Source organism: Macaca fascicularis, chromosome 9 (genome assembly GCF_037993035.2).
Source record: "Macaca fascicularis isolate 582-1 chromosome 9, T2T-MFA8v1.1".
NCBI lineage: Eukaryota > Metazoa > Chordata > Mammalia > Primates > Cercopithecidae > Macaca > Macaca fascicularis.
In genome coordinates, this window is record NC_088383.1 from 101,982,217 (window position 1) to 101,987,496 (window position 5,280).

The 5,280-nt window shown below is 46.1% G+C and overlaps 1 pseudogene; it reads right to left on the reverse strand.

Moving 5' to 3' along the window:
* Positions 1-541: 541 nt before the first annotated feature.
* LOC102133232 (X-ray repair cross-complementing protein 6-like) lies at positions 542-4,358 on the reverse strand (annotated as a pseudogene).
* Between the last annotated feature and the right edge of the window lie 922 nt (positions 4,359-5,280).

Genomic DNA, 5,280 nt, shown 5'->3' on the forward strand with positions numbered 1-5,280 from the left:
CATTGGATTCCCTTGGTTTGAGAAACATTTCTTGACGTTTATACTATTTCTTGGGAATAACTGATAAAATCGTCAACCTCGATGACACAAGTTAGCAAAGTCATTCTACGTAAAGCCACAAGCCTAGCACCAGCTATAGACATATATCCCACTTTCCCAACCCAGCCCTCCCTAGCAGGCTCCCACCTACTCATCTAAGGTGTTGTGGGCCCCCAGAAACCTGCTTAAACCAACATGGAGCAAAAACCATCATTACAGGACCCTAGAAAAGCCTCCCAGCTGCCTGTGATAAGGCATACTGAACAGACAAAAGGCCTGAGGCTCATTTTCTTTTCACTTTTTTTTTTAATAGTACAAACTTAGGACTCTTTATTCAGGCTGTAAAGTAAGGACAGCAAAGTGGGAGGGCTACACCATCACCATGCCAACAGAAAGTCTCAAAAACTTAAAGTCCCTTGACTTCTGTTGGGCAGACTCTTCCTAGCTCAGAAGAAACACATTTTAACTGGCTGAAAACAAGGCCAGGCAGCCTGGGCACGGTGTGGAAGGGTGGCTGCATGGCCTCTGGTCAGTCCTGGAAGTGCCTGGTGAGGGCTTCCAGCAGCTCCTGCTTCTTTAGCGTGCTCTTCAGCCCGTCCACCTCGCAGGCCTCTTTCAGCATGGGCACAGTGAACTTGCCCAGCGTGCCCTTGCTGATGTGGGTCTTCAGCTCCTCTTCTCAATACTCCACCTTGGGCCTTTTGCTTCCAGAACCTTCGTTATGGTGCTTTCTCTTGGTAACTTTCCCTTCAGGATTGTAATCTGGTAGGTAAACAAGCTCCTTAAACTCATCCACCAGGGATCCCAGTCTTTTATTCATTGCTTCAACCTTGGGCAATATCAGGTCCACTGCTTATTCAGCCTCCATCAAATCCAAGGCCAAGGCCTCCAGGTTCCTGAAGTACTGCTGCAGCACGGGATTCTCAAAGCTGCCACGTCTGTATGTGAAGCGGAGATTCTGAATGATAACCTTCATCTTGTCTATCTGCTCTGGAGTTGCCATGACCTTTTCAGTAAAGGGCATCTTCACCAGGCACAGCGGCTCACGCCTGTAATCCCAGCACTTTGGGAGGCCGAGGCGGGCAGATCATCTGAGGTCAGGAGTTCAAGACCAGCCTGGCCAACATGGTGAAACCCTGTCTACTAAAAACACAAAAAAATAGCTGGGCATGGTGGTAGGCATCTGTAATCCCAGATACTCGGGAGGCTGAGGCAGGAGTATCGCTTGAACCCGGGAGGCAGAGGTTGCAGTGAGCCGAGACCACACCATTGCACTCCAGCCTGGGTGACAAGAGTAAAACTCCGTCTCAAAAACAAACAAACAAACAAACAAATAAATAAATAAAGGGCATGTTCATTTTATCATCAGCAAAGGGTAAAAAGACCAGCTGGAAGCCTGGAGGAGTCACCTGCATTTTCTGGTCATCCAAATCCTCTTCCTGTGGCACCAAAGCCACAAAATAACGGGGAATGTTCCTGCGGGGTATGTATCTGCGCAATGCTATGACCTCCTTCTCCAGACACATGATGAGCAGAGTGCTGAACAGGGTTTGAGCTCCCAATCAGCAGCGACTCCTCAGGGTACATGAACAGGGAGGGCCTCAGGTAATGGTGCTTCTTCAGCATTACCAAGGGCTTGAAACCCATGAGCATCAAACCTGGATCATCAAACCATTTTAGCTCTTCTGTTTCCTCTTTTTCCAGTATAATCTGTTGACTTCCATAGATCTGAGACTTCTTGGTATCGCTAAGCAGAAGCAAACTGCATGTATTTGTGTTAAATGTCCAGGTCTTGGTTTGTTTCTTTTTTTCTTTTCTTTTTCTTTTTTTTTCTTTTTTTTGAGACAGAGTTTTGCTCTTGTCACCCAGGCTGGAGTGCAGTGCCCAATCTCGGCTCACCGCAACCCCCGCGTCCTGGATTCAAGCGATTCTCCTGCCTCAGCATCCCAAGTAGCTGGGATTACAGGCTTGCACCACCACGACTGGCTAATTTTGTATTCTTTTAGTAAAGACGGGGTTTCTCCATGTTGATCAGGCTGGTTCGAATTCCCAACCTCAGGTGATCTGCCCGCCTCAGCCTCCCAAAGTGCTGGGATTACAGGCGTGAGCCAACACACCTGGCCAGGGTCTTGGTTTTCACTGGTTCATTTGTTTCCTGATAAAGCTTTATTGCAGAAGACTTGAGAGCCTTCTGGAGCAGATTACAAATGCCCACAGAGATCACTATGTCTGTTGAGCTTCAGCTTTAACCTGCTGAGTGCTTGCTTCCTGGTCTCCTTGGCACGAACCTTCCGCAACAGGTCTTCTAGCTTGCTGGATTCCTCAAAGTGAACCCTGAGGTCCTCGTCCTCGGCTATGTTGATGGTATCTCTGTAGAACCAGGATATGTCAAAGCCCCCAGGTTTCTTCAGGTGCGTCAAGTCAAGGAAGATGCCTGTATCTCGGAGATCACCGGCTTCAGTCCTGGCCCAGCTGGCTTTAGAACTGTCATTGCCATGGGGGTTGTCTTCACTGGTGAACAGCATGATCCTCGTATGACTCATCTTGAACTGGAAATCACTAAAGTGGCTGGCACAGACCCACAGCACTTCACCGAGTGAGTAGTCAGATCCGTGGCCCATCAGGTCTTGGAAACGTTTTTGTCTCTGCTGCCCCTTAAACTGGTCAAGCTCTAGAATTTGTTTTGCACTTGGATTATCCAACTCCTGTAAGATGTAAATATTTTTAAAATTCACTGAATTTTTGTCTTTCTCGGTACCATAGAACACCCCTGCCAAGAGATCTCGATCACTGCTTATGATCTCATTGCTTATGATCTCACTACTTATGATCTCACTGCTTATGATCTCACTGTTTATGATCTCACTGCTTATCATCTCACTGTTTATGATCTCACTGCTTATGATCTCACTGCTTATGATCTCACTGCTTATCATCTCACTGTTTATGATCTCACTGTTTATGATCTCACTGCTTATCATCTCACTGCTTATCATCTCACTGTTTATGATCTCACTGTTTATGATCTCACTGCTTATCATCTCACTGCTTATCATCTCACTGCTTATCATCTCACTGCTTATCTCACTGCTTATGATCTCACTGTTTATGATCTCACTGCTTATGATCTCACTGTTTATGATCTCAGTGCTTATCATCTCACTGCTTATGATCTCAGTGCTTATGATCTCAGTTTATGATCTCACTGCTTATGATCTCACTGTTTATGATCTCACTGTTTATCATCTCACTGCTTATGATCTCACTGTTTATGATCTCACTGCTTATGATCTCACTGCTTATGATCTCACTGTTTATGATCTCACTGTTTATGATCTCACTGCTTATCATCTCACTGCTTATGATCTCACTGCTTATGATCTCACTGTTTATCATCTGCTTATGATCTCACTGTTTATGATCTCACTGCTTATGATCTCACTGCTTATGATCTCACTGTTTATGATCTCACTGTTTATGATCTCACTGCTTATCATCTCACTGCTTATGATCTCACTGCTTATGATCTCACTGTTTATCATCTGCTTATGATCTCACTGTTTATGATCTCACTGCTTATGATCTCACTGTTTATGATCTCACTGCTTATGATCTGTTTATGATCTTACTGCTTATGATCTTTCTTACTGCTTATGATCTTACTGATGTACACACTTTGGATACACTGGATGCTCATGTCAAAAGGAGTCAAATCTTCACTCTGAGATTCAAACATAGCCCTGGAGTCATCAACCAAAAAAATCAAACTATGTCTTCCTGAATATTTATGGTCTCCACTTGCTTCAAGGTTCTCTTCTTGTTCTTCTCCTTCTTCATCGCCCTCAGTTTTGTAATACGACTCCCACCCTGACATGTTGGCTACTGTTCACTTTGGCACAGGGAAGTGACCAACTTGGACAGAAGACAAGAATCTCTTTTCACTTTTAACCGAAAATAGGTCATGCATTTGAGTTCCCTGCCCTCCCCCCCGCCAAAAAACAAAACAAAAAAAAAAACCAAAAAACCTGGGGACAGGTAGTTTATTTGGGTGGTGATCCTAGGAAGCCCAAATGAAGAAGTAGGGAAATTGAGACCGAGAAATAAGAAAAGTCAATAATGGGTACATTAATGAGCAGGGCTCTTGTGGCAGTTGAGGTTTAGTCTTACCGGGGAACCTCTGGGAATTCATGTGGAACACGTCTTGGAATTGTGCCACCAGAGGATGGGGTGGCTGGAGCATTTGGCTACACACTCACCTCCCCCGTCGGCTGAAGGCTGCCCCCTGAACTGGGTTGAATAGTGTGCCCCCAAAAGTCATGTTCTTTCTGGAACCTCAGAATGTGACCTTATTTGGAAATAAAGTTGTTGCAGATGTAATTAATAAGATGAAGTCAGGCTGGGCACAGTGGCTCATGCCTGTAATCGCAGCACTTTGGAAGGCCGAGGTAGGGGGATCACTTGAGATCAGGAGTTCCAGACCAGGCTGGCCAATATGGCAAAACCTCATCTCTACTAAAAATACAAAAACTAGCCAGGCATGGTGGCAGGGCCTGTAATCACAGCTACTTGGGAGGCTGAGGCTGGAGAATCGCTTGAACCTGGGAGGTAGAGGCTGCAGTGAGCCAAGATGTGCCACTGCACTCCAGCATGGGCAACACAGCCGAGACTCCATCTCAAAAGAAAAAAAAAAAGCTGAGGTCAGCCTGGAGTAGAGCCAGCCATTAATCCTATAAGACTTGTATCCTTGAGAAGAGAAGAGACACAAGAACAGGGACATACAGCAGGAAGGCAGCCATGTGAAGATGGGGGCAGGACTGGAGTGATGCTACCACCTGCCAAGGTGTGCCAGGGACTTTCAGCAACCCCCAAGAGCCAGGAAGAGGCGAGGCAGGACCCTCGCCTAGAGTCTTCAGAGAAAGTGTGGCCTTGCTGGTATCAACCACCAAGGTATCAACCTTGCCTTCAGACTCTAGCCTCCAGAACTGTCAGAGAATAAATCTCTGTTGTTTTAAGTCAACCCGTTTATGGAACACTGTCATAGCAGCTCTCTGACTCTAGTGCATACTCAAAGGTGCTAAGTCCCCCACAGCTCCCCAGGTGCCCAAGAAAGCCTTCAGGCAGAGAAGCAGAGATGCAGGCACTTGAGGCGGGATGCTGCAGTGAGCTCAGATGTGGACCAAGAAGATACAGTGTGGGACATCAGCAGCATCTGCCACTATAAGTATTCCCATAAGAGGCAGT